The 23,767-nt window shown below is 45.3% G+C and overlaps 1 protein-coding gene across 6 annotated transcripts in view; it reads right to left on the reverse strand.

The window, feature by feature from the left end:
* The window catches only part of LOC120895357 (calcium/calmodulin-dependent protein kinase kinase 1), an 85,283-nt gene that overhangs the window by 27,428 nt on the left and 34,088 nt on the right, over positions 1–23,767 (reverse strand). The window contains exon 1 of one of the 6 annotated variants that reach the window (XM_040298651.1): positions 11,479–11,502. The exons of the other annotated variants lie outside the window; for them this stretch is intronic. The gene's annotated coding sequence lies outside the window, so the exon portion shown is untranslated. Of the gene's footprint in view, positions 1–11,478; positions 11,503–23,767 lie in introns of those variants that run through there. 6 annotated transcript variants of the gene reach the window in all.

Here is a 23,767-nt window from a genome sequence, read left to right on the forward strand (position 1 = left end):
GGCGTGTGGGCGTTGTTGCCTTCGAGAAAATTATATCGATACTATCTTTTTTTGTTAATTGAAATGAGGACACTATTATGCTGGACTGTGGAAAACAAATATCCATTTCTGTTCTTCACTGGCAAGGAACAGGAACAGAAGAAAGGAGAAAAGAAAAGCGCGTTAAACCACACATTTTCTAGATAGATTTTGTTCTTTTAATAGAATTATAGTGTTTAGTGCTGTCTAAAATTCATGTCCATGGTTTCGAGCAAGGGAAATGTGATTTAAGCTTACACCTTTTAAACCATTCCTCGTTTTATGCTTTTGAAAGCTCCATAAACCTCTTCTAGGCAGTGAAAGGTTTGGCTGAAAATATTGCACCAACTTCCATAAAGACATATACATTTGTCTCGTCCTTCTCCTTGCTCTATTGCTGCTTTCGGCTTCTCGCTTTTAACTTGTGCCAAGCCGTTTATTAGATTAGTCGTTTCGCTGCAGCATCCGGCAACGCCAGGGCACACCGACGACAAACTGTCAAGGGCCCAATTTTGGCCGCGCTTTGTAACACTTTTTCCAATTAACTGTGAATTCGCGAAAGGGAATAGAAGGCGAATTTGCGACCCTACGAATCTTTCTCTGTGTGCAGTTTTTTAGAACCAAGCCAAAAAAACCTTCGTATCGTGTCCCTAACTTAAATTGCTAAACCAGCTGAAGCAGCGGCAACAGCAGCCGCGGAGTCAAATCGATATTCTATTTTTAGTCTTCCCATCCTTATTGAATTCACCTTCTGCTTTGCAGCTGCTTCTGTACGTGTATGGATGTATCCTACTGTCATCCTATCTAGTTCGCTTTAAGAGTCCCGAAGGACTGTTACGTTCCCGTTCGCTTCGTTCGTGCTCCGCGTCCCAGGGATACTCAAGTCTCAGAACTTTCAACCGATCCGATCCGAACCCCAATCTACCAGACACAGACAAATAAACGCTGGCAACGTAGACAAAAAAGGGCAACAAAAGTTTGGATCCGTAATACGGTCAGTAACTGTTTGTGAACCACACTTACCGGCGTGTTTATGAGGCGTGTACCACAACCCCGACGAAAACAGTGTTGTCCCTCTGACACAAGCAATCTGTATGCAATCAGCTGTACCACCGTTCCCCATTAGGGTCATGCCATGGGCGATGGCCACTTTCTTTCTCTCTCACACACACATTTTTCTAGCCCTTAGAGGCTGTCGCACAGGAAAGCACAATCAAATGTTGTATGGTTTTACCCTCCACCCAGCCTGCTCAGAACTAGTCGGCGGCGTCACGCGACGCATAAAATAGACTTGTGCTCGACCAGCGGTCGCTCCACTGGTGTGGGTTGCTATGGTTGCAAATGAGCGTGAAAAGAAGCAGTTCGGAAAAATCGCTTCATAAACTTCATCTATTGGTGCCATTTCCTTCCACTCTCCCTCCAACGGGAAATAGCATTGAGTCTCTGTATGTGTGTGTGTATTGCCGCTGCCAAATGAAAGGGAAAATATTACCCTCCACCTCTAACCGATGATGTTGTGGATGAGGCGAAATTTAGCTCCCACAAGCCTCCAAACAAAGCCCCTGCTGCCTTACGTTGCTCGGCCGTTCGGTCATCTATAGCTGCGACACAAGGTCGCTGTGCAAAAGGAGGACCAAATTCGTGACAGGATGCATTGTAACGTTGTGCTGGATGGGAACGCTCGAAAGATGATTACTTCCAAGAATATACACACACACACACAGTCGCAATCAAACGGCAAACTAGCTACAACCACGCGTGAACTAAAGATTAGTCGCATGGGTGGTACACGGTGGGGCACGATAAGGACCATCATGATGGTTTATGATTATTGCACCGGAATTAGGAGGAAATGGGCAAAAGAGCTCAGGAAAAACAAGAAATATCACAATTAAAATATTTTATCCTGACTATTAGATACATTTGAACTAATTTTAACGACATGCTTGAAATATTGTAAACATTGAAGGCGACAGACTGCGGAAAGATAGTTTAAAAGAGTCTGCAAGTGAGGCAAGTTCCAGCATTTTGATTGGCAAGTTTTTTATTGTTAGGGTCGGAGGATTTTCCATTATTTTATATACAAAAAAGGGTTCCTCAGATGCTGTATTTTGCTTAGCGAATCGTGCACAATTAAATTAATAAAGCAGCAACGATTAAAGGAATGGTGTAGAGATTTATCAAAGCCCCTTTACATCATCGTATCGCGTCGTGAGCACGGACAGGCACAGATCATGAACGTTGGCGTAGGTCACCGCAAGAAATTACGCTAAACGATCAAACGCCTCGCCCGACCCGCGTCCATCTCACGATAACAATGCTACATTGACAAGATCAAGATCAAGATTAGACGACGACTCACAACAACCGCTGTACGTGTGTGTGTGTGGCGGGCAAATTGCCCCAAACGAGACATTGTACGCGATGCAATTGTTGCGACACGCGAACATAACAATCATCATAAGCTGAGAGAGGGGCTGTCGGGAGCTGATGTCGTGATGAATGTGTGTTGCTATCGGCGATGATAGTTCCAAGTGGTGTGCTCAAATTACTGCTTGCTAGCGATTCGTTACGAGAAGAGGAGAAACAGCTTGGTTATTGAAAGCAACAAAATCGATGAAACCGCTTGTATTGTTCGGGAGAAATATTTTCCTTCATATTTGGTTCTTTCTCTGTTGGTAATTTTGGTAACACGATGCGTGCCATTTTCACACCTCTTTTGAACACCACAAATACCACATACACACCCGTACACATTTCGCGATCATGCTAATAGGACGGTGCTAAACAAAACTGTTTGAAAACCACCACTAATTGATTTAACACATCCGTTTCTAATGGACATGCCCGATGGTAATTAGCACGCTACATTATGGACCGCCAGTGTGGTCATCAAACAAACAATCGTGCCATGCCATGTATCACTTTCCCGCGGAGTGCGCTATCGACGCGACAACAATGTGGTTTTGATAACCCGCCCTTCGAGTGTGAAATGTTGGTTAAACAGAAAACAGCATTAAAAAAAAAACAAACTGTTTCATCAATTTGTTACTCCGAAAAGAGTTCCATTCCTTTCTCGATTGAATGATAAACACACCACAAACACACGAACCCACACACTTTAAAGCAATATACCAGAAAATCAATATCAAAACGTTCATTTCCTTTCGCCGTAAACTGGTTGGGGGAGGGCTGCGGTGTATCTAACCGACAACGCTGCCCAGAAACTAATTTACGATGTTGACCGTCTCAATCAGCCCCCGTTCTCGGTAGTAGTGTAATAGTGTGATAGTGCATTTTCCAAACAGGCAGCCGGGAAGAAAGGTTGCCCCGGCAGCGCTCGAACTGTATCATGAACCATTCTAACAGGAGGGCAGGGTTGTTATTGAAATTTCCGGCAGCGTGCTACACCGAGTAACAGGTGAAAGAAGCCAAATTACCAACCCAACCTATAGCAATGGTTTGTGTTGTGTTGTGGACCCGGGAAAGCCCCAACCGCTTCGCTCGATTCTGCCCAAAGAAAGAACCAGAAAGAACGCGGCAGAAGCGTGCGGGCTGGCTGGTAACAAACAAACGCAAACGAACGAACAACAATGCCGGAAATGCTCACTTGTACGTACGTACTACCTTAGCCCTTGAGGGTGTACACCCCAACCAATTCCTGCCTTCCACTGCTACTTCTACTTCTACTCCTACTCCTACTCCTACTCCTACTTGATAGGTTAATGAAGTTGGCCTCGACCTAATTTTAGGCTACCTTTCTCCTGCGGGCCTGCGGGGCCTGTAGATGGTGAGTTTGAGGATGGGGAGAGGAATTCAAAACAAGGACATTTTAGAGGCAAGTTTAAGTGGCGCTGGTATTAGATTAACAGAGTAATGGGGATACATCAGATCACTGATATTACCAGCAATCTGATTGGCATAGGCAAGGAAGAGTACTGTACTGTTGTTAAAGTTAAATACATTAATTCGTATAAACAGTCAAAGAGGCTTTTGTATTGTCAGGGGCTGTAGATTGAAGTAGATGAGTTCTAAGAAGATAAGCACAACTGACGTCCTAGTTCCATTTGAAGAAAATTATTTGCATTAATCAAATCAAATTCTATGTGTGGCACATTGACTCACATTGAAAAGAGCTTTATAAAAACCTGCTCCTTTCCAAGTGTGCCTCTTAAACCTAACAGGATCGACCCAGTGGGGGATAGTGAGTCTTAATTAACTGCAGTGTTTTTAAGCACGGATCAAGATCCGGCACAAAAGCCGGCGCTTCACTGCACTGTGCATGTGACAACACCGGCGATGTGTGATGAAGCATCCACCTGGCTGCGTTAGACACGTACCTACGTTACGTCCGTTCATTCGTTGCAACGGACGACGCTCGACAACCGGCACACTTATTGCTCTGCTGATGCTTGACCAAATCCTACTACAAAACTCGTACACTTCATCCCGCGTCGGTTGTGTGAAGCGTGCTGCACTTGATGGCTACGGTGATGAAAGTGGGACAGAGCAAACGGTCAACACCTGCGTTTGATCCAGAGCAGGCTCAGGATGAATCAACTTGTGCCATCGGAAAAGCCATCGACAAGAGTGTGCAGCTGAATGTTGAGCTTTCGCACTAAACAAGAGCTGTAATGCGATATGCTGATACCGTTGCGAAGCTGCGCTTGTTTCGGAAGTTCGCGGAGTGTACGTTGCTAGGTCGTTGCGGGGAAAAAACAAGCCAACACGGAGGGAGAGACTTTTCAATAAAGTGTTCGAGGTAGGACAAAATTCCTGTTAAAAATACACTTCCACAGTACCTACTGTAAATACTATATAAGTACTTGAAAAGTGTAGTCTTCCCACACGATTCACCAGTTTTAATAGGCAAGCAGGAGTTTATATCTTTCATAATGCTATTAATATGATCAAGTTGTAAACTTTGGCTATTATTTGTATCACACAGTACGGTTTAGAAAAACAAAATTACCCGAACGTGCCTAATGTACCTACGTGCGTATGTACTTTTTACGGTAGCCATTATTTACCTACACTAACTGCCACCCAAAAAATGCCCAATCGCCCACCTGGCAAGCGATGGATGGATGGATCATTTTGAAAACATCCTCCGGCTGTTTGCTGTCCGGCTCGTTCTGCTCTATCGCTGGCAGCATGCAAAACGCTCAACTATGGCGTGACGCGCACCGATGGAACGATCTATAGCGTGCCTTAGAGGAAGATTAGCAGGAGTTATACTGTCTGCGTGAGTGAAACTCACGTTTGCCATGAACCTCCTCCTCATTGCCCATGAGCGTCCAACACCATCGCTTCCACTTGTAGCCCAAAAGCATGCCAAAGCTTCCTTCGCTATTTTTCTATTTGAAGTTTGAATATTTTCCCCAACCAGTTTTCGGTGCGCAGCATTATGTGATGGCTAAACACAACGCCACCCATTTCCGCGCTGCAAAACTTTCGGGTGGTGTGCCTAGTAGTGAACTAATAAATTATACATTGCTCTCATTTTAAGCGCTCACCGAATGGTTATCGCCCTCCGGGGCCACCAAAAATTCCAGCACGTGCACAAATAATAAAAACTATATATATACACTGCCACGTACCATACACCAAACCGCGCCGAGTGTTCGTGCCCGGAAGGGGAGTATGTGTAGCTCATAATAAAGCGGCAGCACCAGCATACCAGAGACCGACCGATGGGGCTTTTAGTCTGGCCACGGCACCGCAGCCTTGCCGTGACCACCGCGTGAAACTCCCCCCCGGTCATCCATTCTGTGTTCTCGTGTCGTGCGTTTACGAACGCCGCACGTCGAACAACTTCATTCTTGTGCTTCGGGGCACATTACTTACGCTTCTAATCTTATTGGACAGCATCGGCCATCGGGTCTGTGCGCACGGTGTTGTACGGTACTACGGGGAAATGGCTAAACGAAAGGGTTTAAATTACTGGAACTGGAATTGCTGGATGGCGGTGGGGCGGTTTCGGGGGAAACGTGCTGTTTCTTTACTGCTTTACTGTGGCGAAACAGATTGTGCAGGGGCCGGATTCTGAAAGGCTCGACGCTTTATTGTACCACGGGAAGGAAAGAGAGAGAGAGAAAGAGAGCTATGGAGAGAGAGTATACGGCTAAGTGGGGTAATCCGTTTATACCTGACAAGGCAATTGCTCATAAATTATCTTTTGTGAAGAAACTGGTGGAAACTAATTACTCTGAAGGGTTAGCAATGCACTGGAGGGTGTAAATGTTTGTAACCCTGATATTTTGCCAATCAAAAGCAGAAAGGTAATGAAAACGAGTATAAAAAGCACCGTTTGCAGTATTGTTAAATGACACTGACCAAATGACCATTGACTTAAATTGTACATCCTGAAAGTTCCTAACAGGAAAGTTCCCAAAAAGGTATCATCATGATCGCTTCAAACATAATCTAATACGCCATTTCAAATACCGTACAACAAATGTTTCGCCCACAAATTCAACCAAATACCAGACTATCACCCTCCTGACAACGCTCAATTAGGGGTTTATCGTTTCACTTACTAGATGGTTTGTGGAAAAGCGCTGAACTAGCGCCGAACTGGGAACCGTACCGACCGACATGTACAGCGAAAATGGCTCGATTTCCGACACACACAGCCGTAACAGCAAGGAATCACAACCACCACCACTAATTCCCAGCTGCATGCATGCAACATTTAAATTAATCTTCTTACGTACCAGGCTTATCGCGCGGTAAGCTTTCAATGCGCTTCCCCCGGTTGTAATATCTTCCTTTTCTTCACTGGTGGTACACTAGGTGTTTAGCTCAAAAGGTTAGAACTAATTTCCCCGTTCACCCGAATGTTCCGTACTGCTTTTCACGGGGTACAGTAGTGGTTGCTTTCCTAGGTTGGTTGCAGGGAAGGAAATACGTACAAGGTTTGTGCTTCTTCTACCTTGTTGCATGCTATTGCGGTTGCCGAGCAATAAACGTTCGACCATCGTGCAGCACCCAGGAAGTATTATGAAGCAATTTTAGCACATTATCTGTGCACACCGAACCGTGCACGTAGGCCGTACCACTTGACGTTGCAGTTTTTGGAAAATGGTAAACTCTAAACGATTGTTATGGATGGCCATTGTTTTATCGAACAAGTTCCACGATGTAATATTAGTATCATTTTAGCTGCCTAGTTTATTATCGAGCCGTGAATTGGCCAAATATTGCTACATACAGAATTACTAGAATTATCTGCCTGCATGTCATGGACGTAGGACCATTTGGTAAGCAAACACAGCAAACATTGGCCATCAATTTCAACAACATCAAAATGCAAATTACAGCGCAACCAGAGCTGGTCTTTGTTCAATGCCGCACCATTATTATGCTAAGCACACAATCGATATGCAACTGGGGATGTGCAGGGATGTGAGTGAGCGCGTGTGCGCGAGATAAAACATTTTCCAGCCTAACATGTAGGTGTAGCTGAAATCATTTAAATATTTCACAATCTGCTTCATTGCGTGGAAAATGTTGATTTGGTTTTTTTTGTGGCGCTCGCTTTCAGTATTTGGAGTGCGCTCCTCGTTTGGCTTCGTTTAGCTAGATCGATCGTTCTGCTTTGATTCGCGTGGCGAATGTTTGCATGTGCATTCTCATCGAAACGCGGTACCATTATCGATCGATGGTCTAGCGATGAAATTTGATATCCATCTAGCATTTTCGATTCATTCAAGCGTCGAGCGAGCAAGCTTCACAAATGGTTTAGAAACAAAAACGGCTTCAGCAATGATACAATTGCTCGACAATCAATAGCCTTACTTTTCGGGAAAGTTAGACACATTTTGAGGGTTGCACTTTCAAGGAAGGAGTTTTCGTTTACTTTCAAACCCATGGCAATATGCAAAACTGGCTGCGAATAGTAGTGAAACGCATTTATCATAAATTCAAATCGAATTGTTGTATACCCTCCCCGCACTACCGTATACCCTCCCCGGCGGATATATTATACGGGAAGGAAACCAGTGATTTTCAAATTAATGCATCTTTCTACATCACAAAGTAGATGACAAATCGTCCAGATCAGTGTAAAGTTTTGCCGAACAAAAAAACCCCCCTCTAAAATAAATCCAAACAACCAGACCGGATTTTGAGGCCATTTAAAGCATTTTATACTACATGCCTGCTGGCAGCAGTGGGGCAACAGCCCACTCAAAACCCAGTTCAGCGCACACCCGGGTCCGGCGGAACCACATTATTCCGCTCGAACAGCTGCAAAAGCTTTTGTTTAGATGATTGAGTTTTCTTCCTGTCCTGTCCATCGAGCTGCCGAGTATTGGTCACATCCGGACATTCCGGGCAGCAGGCGGGCGGGGGGAAAAGGACATATCAGCGTCTCTTTCCCACCCCTGCCTGTGCGCTGCCACCCGGATGCCACTGTGTCCGGGGGATCATCTTCATTCTATTCCTATGCCACAGCCAAAGCGACAGCGAGCGAGCAAGAGACCCGATGAGTCCCCCACAAGCTCATTCGCAAACGGTTCCTACTGTTGCGCTCCATTTATCCTCGTCGCCGCTTGCCGAACGTGAACAGCTGACAGTGTAATTTTCGCGTAGAGCTTCGAGGAGGGGGGGAAAAAGGTACAGACGGGCGACGATGATGATGATGGGACGGTCAACAGTGAAGAAACTTTCATCCGGCCTAGCGTGGGTCGAAGTGCCGAGAGTGCCACACAGTGACCTTTTTATATCGTTTTTTTTTGTTGTTGTTGTTGTTGTTGTTGTTGTATGTTTCACAGTTTTTCACTTTGCGCCACCCGGGGGCCGGCTGTGGTTATCGGTTTTCAATTTCCCACCGGGCGATCGGTTGCACCCGGGAGGACAGCTGCTGCTGCTGCTGCACGCGCGAATGAAAAACTCCATTCCGCTTTGTGGGAGTTTTAATGGAGAAAGTAAAGTTGTGCCATAATAACGGTTGATAAAGTTTGAAGCACGTTTCAGGCATCAAGCAGCAGGGTAAGATGAAACGTTTGCTGTACCAATTCATCATTGCGATTGTCGCACGGGCCGAGCTGGTGGCTTTACTATTGGTTGAAGTTTTCGTCGTTCGTTTCTGAGAAAAGCTCACTGGGTTTCTTCTTCAACGTTTGTATCCTCCCAGGGGTATTTTAACATAAAGTGAAGATCCGGAAAGCAACTTGATTTCGCTTGATGTTTTCATTCGCCCTGCTTTGACGCTCGGACGAACACGAATGGGGGCAGTGAATTATGTATTGCTTATTAAAATAAATTACTACCACGGGTCACCCACACTATCCCCGGGACTCCTTTTGGCAGTGCCAGTCAGTCGCCAAATTGTGTGTGTGTGTGTGTGTGTGTGTTTCGTTTGCTTTGCCCAACCCCCATCAGTACGATAAGCAAGCGAAGATGAAAGCTGGAGGGTCAATAATGTGACTGGCCATGTGCTTGGTTTACCCGTTTCGTTTTGTGCCACCCGCGGGCGATCGTGGTTATTTTCACGCAGCGGTAGCTTTATCTCTAACCCCGCTTGTGACCCGAACCTCCGACCTCTGTCACCTTGAATGTGACCCTTGCAGGCATTGAGCGAAGCGGGAGAAAGATTGCAAAAACCGTCGTCTCATTCTGCATTTATTTTTTTGTTTACGCTTTGTGCGTTTTCTTTTCAGTCAAAATGTCACTTGCCTTCTCGAAAGCTGGGTAAGCATTGATGTTGTAAAGGGGAGGGCGCAGGAAGTTGGGGGGTCGACCCTGTCGCTTCTATTTTTGCATTACCTTTTTTTCCTCTTGCTTTCTACTTTTATTACTTCCGTTTCGGACACATCAATCAGTAATAATTCTTTTGGCCACCAGCCCGACACGCAATGGCTGCTGTGCTGTGAACAGTCAGTCAGTCGGTCGTGTCGGTGGGACGGTCGTGAAAGCAAATGGACTTATTTCTATCGCTCACTTTGTCATGCGGCACAGCTTGACTTTTGGTCGCTTTTCGGGCAATGTGTTCACTAATTCGGTACTGTAAGTAAGTAAGCGCACTAAGCAGTACTAATAATGATAATAAATTATCAACAAAACAGCCTTGAGAGCCTGCGAGCTTTGCTGAAGCACTGCTGGGGGATGATTTATGCGAATCGTACCACACACTTTCACCGGTAACGTTGCACCCCGGGTTAAGCTTTTGCCATCGCAAAGGAAGTGAACCGATGGTGGAAACAAGATAAGGGTTAGCTTTTTGTTTTGCGGGTCTCGTAATTTAAATTTCCTCCAACGCGCAGCAAGACGATTCATTAGTCAACGACGACGACTACGGGGTCAGGTAATGTTGCGAATGTGTACGCTGCCTGTCCTGCCCTCACTTAACGATCTTCGCTTGGCCGTGAGCGTGAGGAAACATACTTAGGCAGGCTAGCCTAGTCATGCGAACAGTCCCATCAAGCTTCCTGTGTGTAATTTTCAAGAGAAGCTTTGTCCGGTTCATTGTGCTGTAAAGTGACCATTCCAAGTGGTGGTTTGCGTTTGAATGGAAAATTAAAAGTTACATTAACAATGCCGCATTATTATCATCATGAGCACGCTACCAAGGTGTTTGTGCGATGATTGTGCTTTTTTTGGTGCTTTTTTTAGAGCAATATTTGAGATTTTCTCCGTGTTGATAATTAAATAATTATTCCATTAAATTATTTCAGCTTAAATTCTGACTGTTTCCTTTAAATAGTGTAACGTACTGCCCGCAATATCCGCTACAAACTACGTGCACTATCAAACATGCAAATTATTACTGCGAAACGCTACACACCATCATCACACCAGATGTCGATAAATCGTGTCAATTTTGCAGCACAACAGCTGTCATGCCACGCCACTAACAAGCAGACGCGTCGAAATCGTGCCTGAAAATGTGACACAGTTGCATTTTGCCGGCCCGATTCTCATTCGATTGGCGTTGTCAATTGTGCATAATGCTAGATGCAAATGCTGGATTGCATGGTTTGTGACGCGTGCAGAGCAAAACGGTCGAAACACACAGTGTAGCCCAAACATGTCAGCCGTCGTCTGGCGTGCTGAAATCGAATGTGAATGTGTAGGGAAGGAATTTTCGCAAACGTTTCCAATTTTGTTTCACACATGCATGTGAATGTTTGTGCATGTGCTGATAATAATCACAACATGTTAGGCTGGTGGATACTCCGCGCTTCTGGTGTAGAATGTGCCCGCGCTGAATAACTTGATGGTGGCCCACGTGTTACTTTTGTGTCATTCACCGGGCGTCTCCATTTTGCTCTAGCTTATCTTTATTAAGCTCTTGATCGAAAACCAATTGCTGCTATTCCGCGTTTAGCAATTTCATTCGATTGGACGGTATTTAAATTACAAAAAAGTGCACTACTAGCTGAATACTATCCTTACCATTAATATAATATTTCCAATGAATGTACCCTTAAAAACGCAAACAATTCCATTATTTACCGTTCGTTCCCACTACGTACTGGAGTGCACCATTGCTGATACGTTATAGTGTATTTCAATCGCATCATACGCCTTACCTGAAACAAATAAATGGAAAAGCAAACCCGTTAATACACATCCTGCCCACACACAGCGAAAGCTGAACAAACAGACAATATAATGCAAATATGCAGCAAATACAGGTATGAAAATATGAGCACCACGTGTATCCACTGCAACGGAAACGACTTTTTTTCTTCTTCTTCTTCTGCTTCTTCTTTGCATTTCAGCAAACCTCGTTACTGCAGGATTTCCCACTGCGAACCCAAAACGTTAAACGAAGTATAAATTTGCCCTTTAACCCTACAGAGCAAAGCCGTGCACCGGGGGGACGATCCTGCCATTGCCATTCCCCGTTTCAACCCGGGTTCGGGCATTTGCCGCAGCAACGGTACCATTCGAGGTAAAGGTGAGGAAATGTAATTCTCACCACCATTCATAGTTATAATTTTAAACGGATGCGTACCCTCGCTCGGGGCGGTCTGCCGGATACGCTTTGGGGACGGATGTTGGGCAACCTCGTGTCCGTTTCCGCCGTTTCCTTGCCGTGTTCGTTTACTTCGAAGTTGGTGCAGCAATAAAGCGCACTGGGACGAAATTTATATCCCAACCGCAACCCACCCGCCGAACCCAAACGGAAGCACAATAATGTAAAGGGAGAATTGTAGCCGGTGGATGAATATGTGGGCGAGAAGCGCTCGGCATGCACGAAAACAAATGGATTGCGGGTTTGAAAAGCGGATCAACTAAAAAGTAGAACGTGCATTATGCAGGATGCCGTACAATAAAGTTCCTGTACAGCAATTTAACATTTAAATGCACTCATGTAGAAGTTATGACCGTTGCTTCTGCTGCTGCTGCTGCTGTGCATAACATTGACGTTTTGGCGTAAAATGTTTGGCAATTGGGCAATTGGAGTAATCCCACCAGCGTTTGTATGTTTGCTCTTTCATCATAACGAATCGGTGCTGCAGGGGAGAATGGATTGAAAGCGCTGGTTTATGGAAAATTCCACACTATCAGAGGCAAATGGGAACGAGCAATAGCAAACAAATAATTGAATGCTCTAAACTTGATAAAGATCGCATAAAATCCAATTGTCTGTTATGTGTAGCAATGATTTCGACATTGGTTTACTCTAAAAATGTGTCATCTGTCAAGATCTTCTACATAAATCAACATTTGAAAACTATCTTCTCACCAACAAAACAGCCTTCAGTAACAAACAATTCAACTACGCACAGCAAATTATCTGCGTTTTGTAATATTGCGAGTAATGCTTACTTATTGTAAGACTGAAAATGGAATTCCTCCATACTTCCGTAAAAGTTTGCAAACTTTTTATTACTATAAACATAACAAACACCCTTTTCACTCACGCAACTGGTTAAGGGAAGACAATTAATTGCACAATACAATAAAACTGTGTACCTGTGATTACGGTCGCAGTCTTTTAAAGGGTCATAAACTGCTCGAATCTTCGTACCATTGCTCCATCCTAACGCTGCCGCATAGCCACCATCGTTTGCCAAAGTTTCATCAACTTAATTACCATATTAATCTTGTGAGTGCAAAATAAATTGCCACACAACCGTAGCGTCTTGGCTTTTGCCACATCCATGCTCTTCCCTTACACACACACACACACACCGACATATACAAACACACAAACGAAAACTCTTCACTGCACTTGCTTCTGCTGTGTGTGTACGCGCGTGTACTCGGCATGACGTATGCGCGTACAAGAAGCTGGCACGCTGGCAGTACTCCCTTATTCCCTCACGCATTTATCGTTTTCCGGTGGCGGTGGCATGGCGGGCTGTCTGGACCGGGTAGGGTGTAAGAAATCGAAACGTACCCTCCACTTCCTCCCCAGGCACTCTCTTTGCTCCTAGTGACATTGCAACATTGTAATGTGGAGCGCAAATAAAAAGCCACCGCTCAAGAAGATGTATGTACCCTTTTTTTCTGCCAAGGCGCGTTGCGTCGCTTGCGTGAGCCGCTGCGGCGCACGCAAAGTGATTTGAAGCGAGCCTAAATCATGATGATGGCACAAGGGTGTAGCTGACAACATTTCCCATCATTAAGCGCTGGTTCGAGAAGTTCGAGCTCGTTAGCGTACACCATCCACCTGTCCCCTCTGGCTCCCCTTAAAATATGGTTGAATTAATCACATTTTAACTGCACTCCGCGTGACAGAAAATGGCAGTTGAAAATGGAATGTATTTGAAACGTTTTTTTTCTCGCTCCTCTTGCCTAATGAATCATTGACCATTTCATTCATTGGATGAAGGCAGATATGTTCACAGGGGGGGAGGATCGTCACTTGCGCTTCAGATAAATGGAAATCATTATCGTAAAGATGAGCAGCCGCTCATAAACCGGCACATTTTATTAATGGACTTATCACGCTCCTCTCCGTGAGAGAGAGTAAGCAAATAAGAAAAAGAAGCAAGAGAGGAAGAGCAAGACGGCAAGGCACCTTTGGCGATAAGACCATGTTATCCTGAGCATGTTCTCCTGATAAATTGAGCCATCATTGTAACACATTGTTGTAAGATTTCGATGCATTAAAACACTACCAATCCAATTTTCCTGAAATAGAATTACCATTCCAGTTTCAAAATCAGCGGTACCGCACACTACAAGCTTCCCATCATCGAAATAATTGCTTCCCCCTACGTCAGCAACAGTCAGCTCATTGATGGAGTGCTAATTTCCGACTAGCACTTGGAAGCACAGCCCCTACCCCCTTCGTTTACCGATACAATGTGTGATGTGTTGAGGTGTGCAGTAAATCGTCCCATTTTGGGCACCACACTGGTTTACAAATGTGAACAAATGGTGCAAACCGACAAATGAAATCCATTGTTCAATATTGAGAACCGCTGCCACCACCCGCCGTCACCTCTGTAGTCACCATCATCATCAAAGTCCTATCGGTTGAACCACGTGCACCGCTTGCACCGGTAATTGCAAGTGATTGCAATTGCATTCATGTGTTACCCCCCCCCCCCTCCACCCATCACGCACTCGTGCTCTCCTTCTCACTAGCGATCCACTTCCACGGGCAATGGCGTTCGGCGATAAAATGTACCCCATCGTCGGGAAGTCAAGCCCGCGACAGCGGCGTTGGCGGCGGCGAGCAAACGAATAATTACCGGCCAGGCATGTGTGTGGCCATTTCAATCAACCGAATGGCGGAATCACGTCCACAGGTGTAATTTTATCAGCGCCGCAACTGTTCGATCCGGGTGAAGCGGTGGACGGAAAAATCCGATTCATTTAAATGGATCCGCATTCTACGGCTGTGGGGACGACCGACTGCGACGACCCCGACCTTGGGCATCGATTGAATGTATTGAAGCGTGCTGTTTGTTTTTGTATTCATTACCGGAGGAAAAATGCAATAACCATCCAATACCCCGGTGGTGGCCAATCAATCGGCAAAAGTATGTTTAATCAGCGCGTGTGAATGACGATCGATGTGTGCGATAGAATCAGTTTAATGGGGAATATGGTATGCGTGGACCGCAATTTGCTTAATGATAATTTCAAATGGGAAACAAATAAGATAAATATGTCATATCCTGTTATAGTTAAGTTGTATTACGTTTAGTGTAAAATTGTGAAGCTCCGCAAAAGCGTTAAAGCTCGCGTAAACTTAACTCTAGTGTTGGATTGGTATTAGTGTTTGCATTTCGCGGATTGCGTTGCTTCTGTCCAATTAAGAAATTTCAGTCAAACTACCACTCAGCCCAATAAATGCCGTTATTAAACATAATTATTTAAACACACCTCCCCCAAAAAGGGCCAAAGTAAACATCCCAGTAACGATCGGTAATGCAGTGGAAATCGGTGGTGTGCAAACACAACCATAGCCCCACGAGCGGTAGCTGCCCGCCAGCAACAGCACTGTTCAAACAGGCACTGTCAGCAAGACAGGGAGGAACTCATCTTGGACGGTGAGATTAAAGCATCGGGCTGAAATACAACCCCGCAAGCCGAACCGGTCCAGATTGGAACGCTAAAGGACGCATATTTAGATGACACTCCGGCGCTTGCAGACATTAATGCAACCCCGGGGAGACAGCTAGCTGCAGCTAGAAGCAGCTGGTAGGGAAATGAAAAGCAAAATTAAACACGAACGAACGGAACGGAAAAAAATACAACACTCTAACACCAAGGTCGGCAGCACAAGGATTGTCGCGGTGCTGTTTGCCTGTGCTCTCTTATCCGGGTCAGCAGCAACACGCCTAGCACCATCACCACCACCACCACCACAGGCACAGGCACAGCAACAGCTGTTATCCGTAATACATGGGCATTAAAAATCAATTACAGACGCGTGCGCTCGCTCGCTGTGCGTGATAATTATGAAATGCGTGAAAGTTTAATGGAGTGCGAGTTTTATTTGATTTATGCAGCCCGGGAGATGATTATCTCGCACTATGTTCACTTGGACACTTGTGCGGTGATGATGTTGCTGCATGAGCGATTCCTAAAAAGCTTTTTATTTATTTATTTCTGTTTTTAACAAGAATTCACGCTTTAATATGTTCACGTTGGATTTAAAACAAGTTTTGATTAAAGGTTGCGCTGGGGACGGTGGGGGACCTACAGGACGTAAAATGCACCACTCACAACAAATCACAAATCGTACGAAAAAGAGCAACAGCAAAAAACATACTCCGAAGAGGCGAGCAATTAAATTGCAATTAAGAATAAAGCGGCGCCTGGTCCCGGCGCTGGACGGCTATAGCCTTGCGTCCCCATGTGAACGTGAATTCATTTGGAATTCCCCGCACGATCACAATCCTGGTCGGCGGCCTCGACGACGATAGGGTCCTTTGATCGCAAAAATGGTTGTTCCCCCATGATTCGCGGCGCTCGCACACTACTCAGAGTGCGAGTTTTGTTCGTCCTCTTTGTGGCTGCGTTCGCGCTATACACCCAGCAACGGGATGAAACGATAGCGAACATATTGTTCCATCAACTGGTATTTCTTCTTTGCGCAGCGAACCCGAAAGCAGGCAACGCAAAATATAATGCTGAACTGAAAGGGAGTGACTGTCCGCAAAACTACACATCTGCGGACTAATTACGAAACAATGCGAACCGTCCGGGCGGCGGCGGCGACCGTTCGCATCGCTGAAGTGCTTTTAATGGCCCGCGACCGACCGCGGGGTCCGGGTGAAACAATGTTAAACATATTAAGATATGTAACGACCCCTTATGCCGTATGCCTAAGAGCTGAAGAACTCCCCACATCGGCCCGCTGAAAATGGTCCGAACGTGATCGTGATCGTTCTATCAGTTACGGTGGTGGTTGCTGTAACTGGGATGGGCGCACTGCAGCGAAACCAACCGACCGAGCCTGCGCTCCACTTGCCATTGCTGCAGCAACCTTCATTCGAAGGTGCTGGCCAAAGGAGACACGAAAGTTTTCGGCACCAGGCACCCAAAGTGATGATGGATAGATTTGTTTATCTCTTTGTTAGTCCGTTCTTTTACGTTCAGCCGTTACAAACAACTTCACTTCCCGGTCGGACGGATCCGATCGGAACGAAGGGCAAAAGAGAGACATGGATGTCCGTCGCATGGCAAAACTCCAAAAATGGTTCGTGACTGCCGGGAGCACTAAAGGGTAGCGTTTTTTTGTGTTATTTATGTTTTATTTCTGGCCGTTCCCCATCGGGCACCCGTCACCCGGAGGCTCGCTCCTTTATTGGTGAGCGCATACGGTGAGTGATTTTTTTTGTGATGGTACTTCAAAAAATGCCATCTGTGAATCCCGTTCCGTACGGGTATGAATCTTGCTTTCGAAACAACACACACACACAAAACGTTACCATTGTGTGTTGTTGTTTCCTCCCCTCAGATTGGTAGCACAGCACAGGCTCCGATGTATCGAGATGGATCACCATTTTAATTAATACCTTTTACGGAAACACATCATCAGAATGTGGTCTGTTTGCGGCCTAACGTTTCGCCAAACCATCACTTGGAGCAGCACACAACAAGGGCGTATCGCGTGAAGGCAATTTTAAATACCGTACAACACCGTCACCCATATTCGTACGTGCCCGCTTCCAGCTGAATCGACCAAAGTGAAAGGAGCACCCACCGCGAACGCAAGCCTTCCGTTTTGCGCACTATGCACCCCAAAAACATATTCATTTCGCTAATCTCGGTCGATCATCATCTCCTTTCATAAGCCATTAAAAAAGGCGCTCCCCGGTCGCAAGGGTCGTTAAAATTAATACACATCTGGGTACTGCTTTTGGCGGTGCACACTCGCACCCCATCAGCCATCGGTAATGGTTTGCAAAAATAAAACCAAAAATAATAAAAAAAAGACAAAAGTTCGTGTCGTTAAACGAAAAATGATGCCCATTTCCACTTTTGGTTATCTTCCGAAGAGTCGTTAACGGTTTTCGGTTTGCTGCGTTGGTTTCTGGTTCTCTGGCTCACTTGGCTACACACATCTTAATAAGGGGAACACTTAAGCCGGTACGTTCCAGTCCGGTTGCCGACATTCGAACATGTTTTATGCCTTACCGAATGGTGTAGTGCTGTTGGTCGAGTCGTTAATATATTGTGCATTAAGCTTTCGTTCGGTTTGATCAAATGAAACGAAATTAAACATATTGAGCCAAAAATTGTATCGATCAGCGCCTCCATTACGTTATTAATCCTGTGTCCGCTCGTATAAGCTTATCTACGATTGCTATTATAGCTGGGGCTTATACCCGCCCTGTACCAGCGCTCCAGTCTGACGCACGCTAATGAGAGCAAATAAATGAAAGGCGCCAATAAATTAAGCGACATTTCCCAGCGAGCATAACGCCCCGCACCACCTCGAGCACGCGACGAGAGGGGAAGATTAATTGCAGCACTTCGTTTTAGCACATACGATGAAGTACACCAGACTGGTGGAAAACGGGACACAATTAAGTATAGCACACACACATGCACGCACACACACACATGCACGCACACACACACACATGCACGTACACCAATAAGCGAAAAGCGAAACCGAAACTCGTCAGCATATGCTGGTATGAGGGGGGTGTGAAAAAAAAACTATATTCCTTTGCTCCCCAACACACATTCTGCACCTTATGATCCGTAAAATCAGGATCGATCAGGGAGCGAAACCGGGCCACCGCCACACAAATCACATTGGTTAAATTTAATTAAAACCAAACCCATCACACCGAAACATTACCGTTTCAAACTTGCTTTTACCATCCACATCCCCCTCTCAAAAAGCCCAAACTTACAAAACTCACCATGGGAACGGAACGCGGAGAGCAATGGGAGGCAAAGCTCCTACCAAACGCCTGGCATGTGGAGTACAGGGTACGCTTTGCCGTGCAGTGTGTGAAAGGGCGAACCACCACCAGCCGTGCGCCGAACGTCGCGTAAATCGTGAAAATTTATGGAAATTTATTATTCGCTTTCCCCAAAAATAGCGCCACCAAATACAGAGTAGTGCTCCCGCTCTCGCCCAACCGAAGGGAAAGGCAATACAATACCCTTGGTGGTGCAGCGCTCTCCTAAATGTGCCGGGAAATTTGCCTTCAGTTGCGTTCATTCATAAATTTTAAACTGTCGAGCGCACGGGAGCATAAATTCACGGCTATGAAAATAATGCGGACCATCGGCTGCTGCTTGAAGCCTCCTGGAGCAGAGAGAAAAGCTTTCGCCAAACTTTTCCCTGTTTTCCCGTTTTTTTTTTTAATTCTATAAACAATTCAATTGTACTCCAAATGTTATTCTCCTTCGCGCTAGTAGCGGTGGTGTGGCTGAACAATCAATTAAGCAATTCCTGCAACCAGCAGGTCCGGTATCCTCGCAACATGCCCTGTCGGCAACGCTAAAAAAACGCATCGCACTGTACCTTTCGTAAAACAACTTAATAACACACTAAGTTGAACGAGAGCCGCTCGTTGTGCTTGCCGTCGTGCACAAATCGTGCCGGAACGATCGAACTTTTTCTGCTTTGTGTGTGTGTGTGTTTTTTTTTTTCGCTTTTTACTCCACCAACAAGATATGAAATCGATCCCCCCGTGGTTACAAACGAAAGGAAGGCTCACACACACACACGGACACACGGACACACACACACACACACACGGACACACGTGTATACCCCCAATCACGCGATATCAAATCAAGTTCACACGCGCCCTTTACCGTTCTCCCCGGGGGAGATTGGTGCTAGAGGACACGAGATTCCTGGCTAAAGTGTGTAATTGATTTCTACCTTTTAATAAAGCCTTCGCTTTTACAAACTGGCGTGTGAACGCTGTAATCTTCCCGGCAGGGGATAAGCAAGGAGAGAACCGTGGGATCAAGTGAAGCTGTAATCAATTGGCGTAAACATTTTCCGAACGCGGTGGCGGCTCGTTTGCGCTATGGGAGTGTGTGTGTGTGGATACAAAACACGGAATGTAACCTACTCTAGCTTGAGTCGGCATGTGTTTGATTATACATTAAAAAAGGAAGAAGAAAAAACGAGACTCTTCTGAAATGATGCTTGTCGGAAAACTCCCTTCACTGTGTACTGGATGATAACTAGCTGGAAGCATAATTTATCAGCTTACAGCAAGCTTTCCTTCTAAGAAAACGACCTTATTGAAAACCATTTTTTAACGATATGTAGGTATATTATCTCTGTGCGTAGAGCATCAATCGATACAGAGAAATGGGTAGATTAAATCAATTTAAAAAATTTGCTTCAACGATGTGTTCCAGGAACTTAAAAACCACCTACGACAAATATATATGATCTTAACGGTTTTAAAGGAGTTTTAAGGCTTCCAGGTTATCCCTTACAAGTTCATAATTTGACATTTTCAACCTGACTCTGTTATAAAGAGCTATGATAAATTTAAAAAAATGTTTAGATTTAGACAAAATGATACGTTTAGAAGTTAGCTTACATTGCCACATAGGCGATAAGACGTCCTAATTCATCAGCAGCCTTATTAAGTGAATCAATTTCTGCTTTATGCTCGTACTAAAGCTAACTGACACACTGGTGTTATTTACGGTAAAAATGTAAATTTCAAACCATTCAGCAAGGTAACACCACGTTGCCCTCATGCGCAGCAGTTTGATATTCATGAGAACTCGTATCATATCTTTCGAGCGCATGTTTATGGCAAACCGCTGGTGCACAACACTTCTATCTCACGCGCGTTGCGTAACAACAAAAATGCACACATACGCACGTTGCTTTAGATTTCAATTAAGATTAAGCGCTTCTAGCGATCCACTCGTCCATGCAGGCACACCTTCCGCTTTGCAAACGCCCCCTTGCGAAAGATCGCAGGTTCGTTGATCGCACACAACCTTTGCCGCGCTGCACAGACGCCTTCAATTTGCCCGTTTCACAGCGACAGAGATTTCGAACGTCTCGAACTCGAAGCTCCTAGAGTGTTGCTCTTCCTTACCGGTGGCGACAGTTTCAGGTGATCGGAAGCTGGTCGATCGACTGGGCTGGGCTGGGAGATTCGCGTGATGTGTCGATACGTCGACGTTTCGCCAGTCCAGCGGTTCATCACGCGATCGCAATGCTATTACGATGGGTACAGGAGGGTGGGGGGAGGGGAGGGGTTTGAGGAGTTCGCTTAGCTAAACCGGATTAACCAGTCCCATGGGTGGCAGAACCCACTGTTGTCTGTACGGGACGTGGCGGACGCTCTCGACGGTGGTATCTTCCGAGCACGTTAAATGCGTTAATAGGTGGAAGTTCGCAACGAGAGAGCAAAAACAAACCCGAGGCACGACACAAAATGATCTTTGTTTAGTAAATCGTTTGAAAATTCTTTTTGTTGCAACAGCTTTTGCTTCTGGTTGTCTCGTGTTAACCACTTCCAAGCCTGAAGCATACTGTTGCTACTTTCAAGTTCTCAAGAAATTCCTACAAGTACGCCAAGATGCACAAAAAGCTTACCATTTGGTACACACACACACACACACAGCTCTGCATCACACTGCACAATGTTGATCGATCGCTGAAGGCTTTCTCTAATGTGAACGGCGTTTGCCAATTTTCCTCTCGAATGCGGAGCAATAATAGGGCACATTTAGATATCACCGTATCATTGAGTCGAAGCGAAGTTCACCACAAAGCGACTGTGCCCTGCCCCAAAACACACCGTAACAGGGCGAACAGGTCTAAAATAATGCTGCACCGGTAAGGTAGTGTGATGGTGTACTGGTGGTAGATGCTGTGTGCATAATTTATGTTTCCGTACTTTCCGGACCCTTTGTGTTGCAGCAGCAGCACTAGCGGCAGCAGCACAACGCGGTTAAACATATTCGCCCTGCCATTCTTGGAGAATGCATAATTAAAGATGCAGCGGGCGGGCCGAGGCTTTCCAGCGTGGGAGCCGGTGTGGATGTTTGCTTTTCCTTGCGTTTACATTACAGCGCGTGTGTGTGTGTGTGGTATGTGTGCTCTCGCGTTCCACACGTATCCTTAGCGCACAGACCACCCACAGGGCCATCAACGAACATATAGTCGCCTACATCCACCAAGCACACCTCAAGAGTGTATCGTTCCGTTCCCACATTGCCCTTAGCTAAGCTTTATTGTACGTGGGTGTATGTGAATAAGAGAGAGAAGGAGAGAGTGAGAGAAAGAGAGAAAGAAAAAGAGAGAGAGAAACAAGAGGAACCAAAACATTACGTCGCATTAAGAGCACATCCGAAGAAAGCTTCTTGCCCACTTGCTTGCAAAGGGTAAGCTTGGTTGGGTGGTAAGCAAAACAAAAGGTACCCAAAACCCGGTGGAACATTTCACTGCCCATCCCAACAAATACAATCATCCACCCTGATGCTGTAGTAATCCTCTTGCTTAACAATGTCGTTCAAAACAATTCAAAGCACAAAAAGCTCTTCGGTGGGGAGATGCGAAGTAGTCAAAGGTTTTAATAAAGACATCACACTTGAATGATGCTCTTTACAACCAAAACAAACTAAACATACACACAAAAAACACATTCTAAAACAGCCCAAAACCGTTTAGCAGCTAAGTCAAGGGAAAAACCATTTCTAAACACATAGTACAACCGCTTAAACTTTGGCCTCAAAAGAAAGCATTGCAGGAGGATCGAACACCGGCTTCCCCAAGGAGAAAGTTTTCCGAAAAGCCACTATTGAGCAAAAATGCTTGATGTTTTACCACATCCTCTGCAGCGTGGCCGTATAACGACATTCCGCACTAACGGCATGGCATTCGATGGTTGTGGTGCGGCAAAACTTTGCATCAATCACTAACAATGGAAAAGTTTGGAACTAGTACAGCCAATACAAAGTAGTTGCTGGCCCGAAATAAACCTTTCAGGGGGGTAAATGGTTTCCAAAGTTTCGAGAAAAAAATGTGGCCTAAATTTGCTACCATAGTCAGCAGTTGTGGGTTTTTGGTATACAATTCTTCTTCTACAGCACACCACGAACACAAACAACATGCAATTTGCGGTCATTTGCTCCATTGCATTGATATGGTTAGATAGGGATAATCTACAAGCATAAAGAGTGAAAATACATTTCAAATTAAAAAAACTGTGTGTTTTAAACGTTCTTTTTACTCTTGAAACAAGCACAAAGCAACAATTACATCCATAATAAATCCTCCCCCATCTCTTTCCTTTTAAATATATAATCACTCTCTTCGTAATAGCATCGGAAATAAACCTTCCCGAGATAAAACGGAAACAGCAACTCCATCACACACACACACACCTACATCACACTTATAATCCCTCCTTTCAACAAAGCAAAATGCTTATCTTGAATGTGTTATCACTTCACTTCATCACCAACGCCTTGCCGAGTGGGCTGAAGAAGAAGGTGGACGATTCAAACAACGGCAAGAGTCGGCAAGCATCCTTTTCCGGATGCCAGGTGGGTGGGTGTGTGTGTGCCAGTGCCAGTGCCGAACACAGTGGCGAACAACCGGAATCCGAACTTGTCTGTTGCATCTGTGTCTTCGCACTTGTCACATCACACTTGGTGTGTGTTGGTCCTCATCTGCCCATCTGTGTCCCACCATTGCACGCCCCATGGGATATGTTTGTTATTTTAAGAGCCTCTTTTCATTTTACGCTACTATTTGCTCCCGGCTTTGCACACGTGTGTTTGAATGTTTGCAGCATCCATCTAGCATGGACGTGGAAAGAAATATGCAAAAGGATGGATAAATAGAAGTAAAACGAAGCAGCAGTTGATG

This window comes from Anopheles arabiensis, chromosome 2 (assembly GCF_016920715.1).
Source record: "Anopheles arabiensis isolate DONGOLA chromosome 2, AaraD3, whole genome shotgun sequence".
In the NCBI taxonomy this organism is placed as follows: Eukaryota; Metazoa; Arthropoda; class Insecta; order Diptera; family Culicidae; genus Anopheles; species Anopheles arabiensis.